The sequence below is a fragment of the Toxorhynchites rutilus genome, chromosome 1 (assembly GCF_029784135.1).
Source record: "Toxorhynchites rutilus septentrionalis strain SRP chromosome 1, ASM2978413v1, whole genome shotgun sequence".
Taxonomy (NCBI): Eukaryota; Metazoa; Arthropoda; class Insecta; order Diptera; family Culicidae; genus Toxorhynchites; species Toxorhynchites rutilus.
The window spans coordinates 32,856,255-32,867,938 of record NC_073744.1 but is presented as its reverse complement, the minus strand read 5'-3'; positions in this window follow the sequence as shown (position 1 = coordinate 32,867,938).

Genomic DNA, 11,684 nt, shown 5'->3' with positions numbered 1-11,684 from the left:
GGGCCAATCAAAACTTGGCAGTTAGAGCGTTTGAGTAACGCTTGATATTTTACAGTTATTCAGTTGTTCATCTCATGAAAAATAATATTTTATTAATTGTGATAGACGCGTAGAAATATTTCCTATCAATTGATGCAAACATCTTTCCGATCTGTTAAGAAATGTTCGAGTTATAAGCATTCGCAATACAGGTAGGGTTAGCACACAAATCGGCGGAACAAATGTATGGGAAAAAGGCAGTTCTTCCAGTTTTCATGAATTTAAACCGCTTAGAGATTAGCGAATTGTAATTTATAGCGTATCAAATCAATCTCAGAGAATTTCCGATTCGATGGATATGCAAATCATGAGAATTCGTTCACAGTGAAAATAGTTATTAACGTTAACTTTATTTCATGAAAACGTGACCTGTTTTCTGATTTGGCACCCTTCCTGAAAAACGTAGTTCTACGTCAAAAAGCATGAAAAAGTCGTTGTTCGAAAAAAAATTTTCATGTAAAACTGACCATCTTCCGATGTATGGACGACTTGTTGGAAATTTTAAAGGCTATAATTATAATTTTTCTGAGAATTATAAAAAATACCTTTTAAAGAAAAATGAGTTTGAATTTTCAAATAATTTTTTTCAGCGAAATTGTTTTTTCAAAAAAATTTGCTATGGCAAACCAACAACTCAACTGCAATTCACTTCTACTTTCTGTTGCAATTCTCAATCCAATGAATCTCTCTCGAATTTCAAAGCCAATGACAGCCACATTGTGTCTCGATTTGACCACTCCCCTCCAAGCCAAGTCTTCCTTGCGACGCTGTCGTTCTTGGTCGTAATGGAAATTCATTCCTTGCTCGAGCCCTTCTAGAGAACGACTCTCAGCCAAATTCGATGACTGAATGATTTCGACGGTTTCTAAGTGTTCATAAAACACCGTAAAATACGGAAGTTGCCGGGTGGTGACATCGCTGCAGTATCAAATTTCTCAGCGGTTGCAACAGTAGCATCTAGATTCAGTGACTTTCGCGTTCCTCTTGAATTCATCGTGATGGGAAAGGTTACCGAAGACCTGCCTACCTGCACAATAGATATAGTCATCAGAGCTCAAGAGTTTTTTGTGGCCTTATTCGAAACGGACACTTCAAGATTACACATGACAAACCTGTTCTTCAAAGTTCTGTTCTCGGATGGCTAGTGTCTGGGTTGCGTCTTCTTCGCAATCCTGTACAAAATCATTACTCTTGTCAAGTATCAATGTACCAGGATTTGGACCAACGTGTCAATGAATTTTGGGAACTGAAATTTTGCTCTTCAAACGTTGCCTGGTCAATTGAAGAAAAGCTTTGTGAAGACATCAACTCCAATATACACAATTTATGAAAGAGTACTTGGATTACTCAATTCGCAACATGGCTTCATGTAGCACCTTAGATAATCCCGCAGATCATATTTCACGTAGTCTCACACCGTTATCCATAATCAATAATTCCCTATGGTAGAATAAATAATATTGTTCTGTGTAAAATCGACGAAACATCTACTCAATCGAGTTACAATTGACACACTGCTCACACAGGTAGAAATAACCACTACAATAACACAAATTAATCCCAATCTCAACTCACGACCTTCGACACCCCTCTCCAATGATCCTTCCGACCTCAAAACCCCTCACACTCGGTCAATTCCTTATTAGTGCTCCACTTCAAGCACTTCCTGAACCAGATTTTTGTCATCTTTAAACTAATCGCTTGTCGCGTTGGCAACAAATGCAGCACACCCTCCATTCTTTCTGATCCCGTTTGTAAAGCATCTTCTAATACTTTAGAAGCACCAGAACTGGCCCCGACCCAACCCAAATCCTCCCGTCGGAGATAACCACCAACCTCTTTCTAAATGTCCAATAGCCCGAATGGTCAAAACGATAGCTGGAGACGATCAGTGTGTTCGAGTTGCTGATGTAATGAAGGTTGATAATAAAATCTACCGCCGCACGGTCCGCAAGATGTTCCCGCTCCCACACTGCGTTGATCCAAATTCCCCAAATAGTACAGAAACGTTATAGGTATCAAATGAGAAGTAGTTGTTAAGTTCAAATGGTTGTTCTAATGACTTAGTTGGCAAAAAATTGTGTTAGTCCACAATTTTTTTTTTTTTAAAAACAGAAAAAAATAAGAATATTTTTTTTGTTTAATCCCGTTTAATAATTTGTTTAATTTAAACATAATTCGTAAAACATTCCAACAGCTGAAGTTTTAAGCTTGAAGTATATCTCTATATATATAAAAAATCTCGTGTCACGATGTTCGTGGTCGAACTCCTCCGAAATGGATCGACCGATTTTCATGAAATTATGTACAAAAAACTTGATAGGCATGAGAACAAGACGTAAACTATATATGATACCTCTAGGGTACCCATTACCATATGTTTAATACCGATTAGGGTGGACCTATGCAAAAAAAAAAATCTAAATAATTTTTATTTCTATTTTGTCTTAAATTTGGCATCAAAGTACATATAACCTCAAAGTTTACCTTCTATTTTCAATCGCGATTTTAGTATTTTGGTATGAACAATATACAAATAATTGCCCCTTGGTCCTTCGAAGAGAACGAATTTATTTACGTTGTTAAATGACAGATGGCGTTTAGTTCGCTTCATCGAACTTTCATCCACACTTACACCAATAACATCAATTCGGCTAAAGTCATGCGTGTTGCCGGCGAGCTGGAAGACTTTTTGAATAAACATAATGAGTTATTAAATTTCTTCATATCATACATGCTCGGATTGCAAGGAGACAATCACGTTATTGTCATCAATCCTTATAAATCACCGACTGAAGAACACGTGTATAAATTCAATGCGTATGTTGTGGAAAACATTGCTGGAACCATGGTAGGCGACTGCACAGCGACGCGAGAAATTTTGATTCGAAAAAGAAACAATAATCTGGAGTTCATCGTTGACACACGTTCAAACGACGCTCTCCATCTTCTAACTCAATGGTACCAACGTTCCTAATGTTCACAATCTCAACGTAGAATTACTGGCGAACGATAGAGTGGTAGAGAACGAACGACTACGATTCTAGACAATCAGAAACGGCGTGAGGAAAAAAACACTCACTTGCTAGACGCTATCATGAGCAACGCTGACACAGCCTTTGCTATTGCCAAGCCTAAACGCATGCATTGTCATCATGTTACAGCACGTGTGTTCAAACAAATGAAATGAAAAATGAGCTTCATTACAACATTACACGTATTCGGTCCAACACCTTGCCGGATGTATTCGATTGAATAGCAAAGGATTACCTCATATGCAAATTTTTAATTTGGATTGTCGAAAAAATACATCCTGGGAAATCGATAGTGCAATTTCCACAAAAATTCCAGATACGTATATTGATCAACTACTCACCCGTATTCTGAAATCCATTCGAGTCAAAATTACCCGAATCGATTGCAATATCGCATTCTGTCATCCGTTCGACTTCGACGGATTGTGCAAACGTGGCAACCTTAAAACGCAATGCGATATAGACGTCATTAAGCTTCGTGTTCAATTTCTGTGAAGCGTAATTTTTTATGAATTTTTGAGTGACACAAGTGAGTAAACACGCTTCCAAAACAAACATTATAAATTAAATTTGGGTCTGTTATGTGTTCAAGAGAACAAACATATCAGATTCGTTAATGAAATACATCAAATCAACAAAAGGAATGGTTTGTGTTTTTTTAAATTTTGTCGGTAATTATCGTTCTATAACTCGGTATGTCAAACACAAGAATTAGCACAAAAGTCATGAACTTTCACGTATATGTAGATCGTTGAAACATTTAAACATATTTACAATACATTAGTTATTTTTCATTTAACAACCAATATATTCACCACAAATAATTTTTGTGGCAGAACAACGTTTGCTGGGTCAGCTAGTATCATTATACTCGATTATATATAGTCGACCATTTTTTTTTCAACAATTATTTTCAAATCCTATACATAATCGAATCTCAAGAAAACAATTGTTTCATTAATGTATGAATGTCAAACAATAATAGAAAAATAGCTTTTTCTTGATTCGATTATGTATTGGATTCGAAAATTAACGTTGAAAGTGAAATGCGATTATATATAATTGAGCCCGACCTGAATAAACAGAATGTTTCGAAAGCTTGTTTTCGACTTTCTGAAGTAGTGAAAAAATTTAGGGGTTGTATCCTAGACACGAACGCTTAGAGCGTAGGACTACGCATTTTTTTTTAATTTTTTAGTTTATCATTTCGGATATTATTTCCGAATACGTCGAAGTTTCACAAATAACTCTTTAGTAAAAAGTTTCGGGGACCCTGAAAAGATTGATTGACTTGCGTGGTTTTGTATAATCATATCGAGAAGCAACGATATTTCTTGCCTTTGCGAGAACAATACACTAATTGGTCATATGTCGCAATTTGTTTCTTTCTATCAATGCACCTATTGCACTGAGTATTCAACGAGAAGCATCTTCCGTGCATCGTCATTCAACAAGCATCAAACACGCGTCTAAAAGATGCACACAGTTGCAGCGATAAAAATGAAACATCGCGAGAAGGACCTTTTATGAAAAATCTTTTCTCGACTCTCGGTCAAAACCGTCAACATAGCTAGGAGCTTATTGCATTAGAACAAAGCCGATGCGCACGCGAGCAAATACGAATGGCAACCAAGAGTATCGAAGGTGTGCTATTCACATATACAGGAAATGAATAAGTTCTATGTTCTATGCGCAACGAAAACAAGCAACACACACAAAGCCAAACACTGATGGCTAGAAGCGACCTATTATCATTTGCACTCTTCTCTTTTCTCGCTTTGTCATGGCTCGGATGGTTGTGGTTATTGTAATGCCAGATGCACTTAAAGTGAAATATTCGCTAGCTTTCACAGCTCTCGGGAAACATAAAACACAAAACGAGCAGAATAAGCGAACTTTTTTGTTTCGGGCACAGAAAGATTCTGAGAATTTTCCTCAGAGGAGATGCAATACTTATACGCTAGCGGCAGCTTACTTACTATGCAAAGGTGGAGTTCACTTCGCAAATATTCTCTTTTCGCTATCTCCCTTCGTTGTTTCTATTCTAGCCGGCTGCATAAGTTGCTCGTTATTGACAGCTCTGTTCGGGAAAGCACACAAATGGACAGAGCAAATGCATGAGGAAATGGGAATGCTTTCAATTTTTATCAATTTAGACCATATACAGACTATGGAATTGTAGTGTATAGCGTATCAAACAAATCATAGAAAATTTCCGATTCGATTGGTATGCAAATCGTTAAAATCCGTTCGCCGCAAAAATAATTATTAACGTTAACTTTATTTAAAAAAAACGTGACCTGTTTTTTGATCTGTCACCCTTAATGAAAGACGTAGTCCTACGTCAAAAAAATCTGCCTGTTGGAATACGAATTCGAGTTTGAGTCACTGTATACATGCACCCGGGGAGCAACTGAATTTCCATGTATCCTACTGACCGTAACCAGACGATGTCAGCAGCCATATGTACAACACTTTGGTAAACAATCCCAGCCTGGTGTCCAGAAAGGGGCTGTAAGTTCGGGGTCGGCTCCACTGCCAGCAGATGAAGCACCAGTTACTATGCCTCGCTACGCTACTACGACTACACTAGTCGAGTTGTTGATGAGTTTGTTGAAACAAGTTCCCACATACAAGTCCTGAGCTTCGCTGTAGGTTAGCAGTTTCTAACAGTTCTACGGTTTCGGCAGATTTGTTGCCACGATACCACGACGAAACCTCTCCATCTCCATATGTCTGGAAAACACAACTCGTAATTGTTGGAGAGCAGTTCATTTCATTAAGCAGTTGGTTGAAACCATCAGTAAGTTATTTTTTATTACTTTTCATTACTTCTGTTGGATTGGACTGAGTTAACCGGATTAGAAATGTGAACCGAGCACATATCCGTAAAAGGAAAACTCCCTTATAATTAATTATTGTTTTGGGTCGGTTAATATTTGAATGTTTTATTCAGTGGCTATTATTGAAGATCTTTTTAGATTTTTTTCACATCGATTCGGCTATTCGACTCCACTGGAAATTGGTAAAAAATGTACATACATCTGGCGCCAACGGTGTTTACATTCGGAAAAACGAGCGTTGGATAGGTTTTACACGATACCTTTATAATCCTCGGATGGCAAGTCCAGCTCAACTACAGCCCAAAACAGAACTGTTAATTGAAAGCCATTTCGCGTACATTTTTCAACATTTAATCGTATGTTTATTGGTGCCACTTAAAGTTAGGAACTTTTTCCTAATCAAATGCGCAATTGTGCGTCTCGCAATCGGATTTCCATCGGCCATCCAGAGGCAGTACCCGCTGCAGACCACTGCAAGGTTATTAAATATTCATCGGAAAGCTAATTTGAAGCAAAACGACTCCACACCCGATGCCATCACCGTCAGATCGGCGAAATTATCTGCTCATTTTCACTGCCAAATTACGTGCATTCGAACGAGTTTGCGGAATGTAATTTGAAGTGCTTAAATTTTAACGAAAATTGCTTTTAGCAGTTCGCCGGCGCTGTGTGCGTACTTCGTGGAGCCGAAAGGTGGAGCGGATGTTGTTGTTTCGGTCTGGCAGAGCACAGCTTCAGTGAACGCAGAAGAAAACTGTCAGATATGCAACAAAATTCCGCCAACTCGCTGAGGAGAGCACGCTCGAGATGGAACCTTAGTAACTTCAGCATTTTCCTCAGATTAAAAAGTAATGATAGCAACGCTATATATTTGCTGCCTGCGATAGCGCATCCGGAGTTACGTTTACTCTTTCTAGAGAGGTTATTAGATAATGGGAGGTTGAGGATGACACTACCGAAACTGATGGGGAATAATCGGCACTAGGCCATTCCGATATTCCGCAGTGCACGACGGAAAGTTAGTTGAGAAAATAACTGCAACTCAATCCGGTAGACATTGGTCAACCGTTCAAAATGGGGGACGGCATGCAGGTGACCTGTGAACTTGTTTTTCTCGCTAAAACCGCGCCCCTCATAAGTTCCGACCGTTCTTCACTCGTCCGTCGGCCAGTGTAGATTCTGCTGTTAATCAACGATTAGTTCTGTCAGTTTTCATCCGGAAACTTTTCGAATTAATGATGTTTCCCTCGATATTATGAACAACTTTTGCCACCTCACGATGGATCTTTTCATCACTCTGTTTAACACGTTGAGCCCCTGCCGAAGTGAAAATTTCGTCTAGCTTTTCGTCGGTCACTGCAAACCGATAGTGGACTTCCTAAAAATCATTTGCTAATTTTGCTTTTGTTGTTCCCAGTTCCGACACTATCCGAACGCGAAATCAACTTTCGGTCTGAGAAGGCGGGAAATTCAATGTCAATCCCCAGGGATCGACGCGGGGCTCAACGTGTCAGAATTGAAGTGCCATGTATTGCATGCTAACTGGCTGGGGAAAGTTCCTCGAGCGCTTGCAGCCGAACTGTGCTGTCGCTAGTTTCCTACGTTCAATGACTCCCTCGGAGCATATAGAAAATAAGTGAGTTTTGCAGGAACTTGGTCAGTTTTTTTTTTTGCTTTGCAATAAAATCTAAAAGTAGTTTTAATGGAACAGATATCATTTGCGTTCGCTTTAATTGCATATTTTATCAAGAAAAAAGTTCAAACTTTTTTTACAGAGTTTGTACCTATTTATTAAACGGTTTCACTTTGCTTCACCCGTTTGTATTTACGTGTATTACTTTGTAACTTTGTCTGTAGCGCTGTCCCATATTAATAGAGATTTAGCTCCCTTCATGTTGACCGATTGATCTGAAATTTGGAACACATCTTTATCTCTGCTGTCATTGTAATCTTTTTCTTTCTTATAAAATCCATTATTTTCTCGGTAGCTGGCTTGAGTGATCAATATCTCGCGTCATATCGGTCGTACAATTTTAAGTTTAGACTCGTTGTGACATTTTCTTTTGTTGTTTTTTGTATGTTCCATTCATTTGTGAGTTATAGGGTGTTAACAATGGAAGTCTTTTTTTGTCTATTATAGTGAGCAGGGCCCGAAATCTTCGAAGATGATAAATGAAGACCGACCCTACTCTCTGTAGCTTCGCTTCGACTAGAACTGCTTCGGCAGTCGCCGTCAACAAAAAGTGAGTTGACTAGCGTTGACTAGCGAGGATGACTGGTGAACTAGTTCAGTCAGTGGTTATTCTAACTGACCCGACTAATGAATACAAATATGACTCATCATTCAACTGACTTCCATCCGCACTTCCATTTCCCTCTGACACTAATTTTATACCCGCGCACGCAATCTTATGTTACGTCCATATAAAGAGGAACGAAAAATTGATTTTGGATGCAAAAAAGTAGTTACCCAACCAATGGACGGTTTATTGTCTACCCATCGTGAACTCAAACCAACGAACTTAGACATTTATTAAGTTCTAGCTGACCCGGCAAACTGCGTCCCGCCCAAAATTTATTTTTCGTTATCACATTCACGTTTTCTTAATAAGCGCGCGTTCATGGGTCCAATCGCAGAACTGTTCATTGATTGATCTTCTAATATACCCTTTAACATATTTTTTTACTTACTTATTTCAGTATTTCTACCAAAACTCGACATTGTAATATCAGATTATTTTCAGACACAATTTGCAACATTTTTCATCCACTTGCCAATAACATGTTTCTCCGTTACATGGAATAAATGTTTGACATAGAAAATATGATAGTATGAAGACAGCCCTAATTCGGACAATTCCTTTCTCGAGTTTGGCTCTTATCAACACATTCGGCGATCCATTTTTATTTATATAGATAGAAGACGATATAGGAGTGCGTTTTATCACATTAAAATCCATTTCCACTTTCGAACGAAGATCAAATTTGTAACATCAAATGGACTAACAACGCTTGACAATATGTGATTGTAGAACACATGCGAATTAAATTTTTCGAATTTTCCCACTTTTCTTCAGAGTTTTCCGAAAATTTTCAATTGTCATGTTTGGTTGGAATATGTGTATTATTTTTATGAAAGAGAGTGTCGAACCACAATAGAAACGTTCATCGATCCCTAAAACCTCTATATGCTAAGTTTGATTCCATTTGCTTGATTAGTTCTCGATTTATTCAGCGCAACCCATGTAGAGGGGGAGGAATGTCAAACCACTTAAGAAACGTTTCTTGTCTCCTAAAACCTCCACATGCTAAATTTGGTTCTGTTTGCTTGATAAGTTCTCGATTTATGCAGACATTTATGCATCATTTGTATGGTAGAACCCCCTCCCCCCCTTAAGAGAGGGGGGGAGTATCTAACCACCATAGAATAATTTATTGCACCCTAAAACCTCCATATGCCTAATTTGGTTTCATTTGCTTGATTAATTCTAGAGTAATGCAGAAATTTGTGTTTCATTTGTATGGCAGCCCCCCTTAGAGAGGGGGACAGGGATCTCGAACTATCATAAGAATTATCCCCGACCCCAAAAACCCCTACATACCAATTTTCATGTCGATCGGTTCAGTAGTTTCCGAGTCCATAAGAATCAGACAGACAGACAGAAATTCATTTTTATATATAGAGAAGAAGAAGAAGATATTAGTGTGGAAAAAATAGAAGGATTTCGTTCGAGGGGAACTAATTCCAACCAGCACGACGCCCATATCAACATTTAATACGGCCGCAAAGTGTTAACAACGGTTGTTCCAATGGCCTTTTGTTCTTAATCGGTCCAAAACTTCACAATAGTACGGTGATGAAACAGGCGTTCGGTGGTCAACGATTCGATAACACTGAAGAAATTCGTGACGCAGTTACATCGTACTTCAAAAAGTTAGACGCAACGCACTTCGCACTTGAAATAAAAAAAACTCGTGCCACGCTATGAAAAATGCCTCGAACGTTTGGCGATTACGTGAAAAAATAGAAAATAAAACGTAGATTATGGAAATCACCTTGTTTTTTGTCCTAACTTTATTTTTCCACGATTTCTGAGGCACTGAAACTTATTTTTTGAACGACCCTGGATTTACTAATACAGTTTAAAGTTATTTTGAAGAAGTTTTAAACACTAATACAGAATGAGTCATTTTCATTTTTTTTTTTATCCCATTTATTTATTTAAGGCTCATTAGCATTTTAGCTGTAACAGAGCCGAATTTTAATCGTGTTCATGTCACATGGTTATCATATCTATAATTAGCACATTACACAGTTGCCATTCGCCAGTATTCCTTCTATACCATTGCATATGGTACATTCACACAGTAGCCATTTAGGCGTAAGGGTATTCTTTCTGTTCTTCCATTATCCAGTTGGACCACCGGACAGCGGAGACAGTTGTTTGATCATTGTTGAGTTATTTATAGAACAGTAGCCCGATGTGTCTGGCAGAGCAGAGCAGTTGTATGGATGAATCGATCTTATTTCGACCGTGGATCGATCTCCATCGCTGATGATTGTTGCGTGGATGTAGCTATTCTGTAACAACACAAAGATGGTCAATGAGGGCCCTGAGTTTTGAACTCACGATCGATCGCTTACTAACATTTTCATTTTGATTCGGATCAATTTCATGAAATTGTTACAGTTTTAACGAAATGTTTTGTCATGCAATCTTAAACTTGTCGCAAAGCACAACCGTTTCCTCCCACATGTTTTTATAAAAACATTCGGTAGTAATGGAAAAGCCCTCTCAACGTCGGGGGTTTCCACACGAGAGACAAAAGGCCATTTGTGGTAAAAAGTTCCGTAACCCTTCTTCTTTAATGGCGTTAACGTTCCCTGTGGAACTTTTGCCGTCTCAATGTATGCGTTAACTAGCGTCATTTATTAATACTTAGTTGAGATTTCTTAAGCGAAATAACAATAACCAATAACCAAATAGCAACATGTATTCCGAGTGGCAAGCTCTAGAATACGCGTGACCACAGTGCGAGTCGAAGGAAATTTCTCTGACGAAAAATCCCCCGGCTAGAACGGGAATCGAACCCGAACACCCGGCATGATAATTTGAGACGCTAACCACTCGGCCTTGGGTGCTTCCGTAATCCTATTCTTTCCAAAAATGCTCATTGCTCGTTCATTTTTCGGGTCATAGTGAGCAAACTTGTTTTTGTTGCTAGCAATTTTTGTTGCTAGCTTCTAGTTGCTTGTTGCTCCTAGTTTGACCATCTCAGCTTTCTTCTCATACTCTCCAGATATGGCCCCGTTTATCTTTCCTATTTCCGAAACTCAAATAACCGCTTCGTGGGACCCGTTTTGACAGCATCGAAGACATAAAAACGAATTCGCTGCGGGAAAACAAGGCAGTTTCTGAATACAGATATAAAAAATGCTTCGATGACTTGATTATTCGTCGGAAACAGTGTATTGCTTTAGAAGGAGCCCATTTTCAAGGTGATGATATCAAATTAGACGATAAATAAAGCATTTTCACACAAACTCCCGGTTACAAAATGTATTCTTCATAAAATCAATTTAGTTAAAAGTATGGGGAACCACAAAACGATTCTGTTCCGAGAAATTACAAGTAAACGGCCGGAAAATTGATAGAAAATAAATTACCTTCCATCTGAACAAAATCGAATGAATACGCCTTTGACAAACCTCAGAAAACAGCGTTACTTCAATTATATGAAAATATCACTGCCAATCGCGAAACTA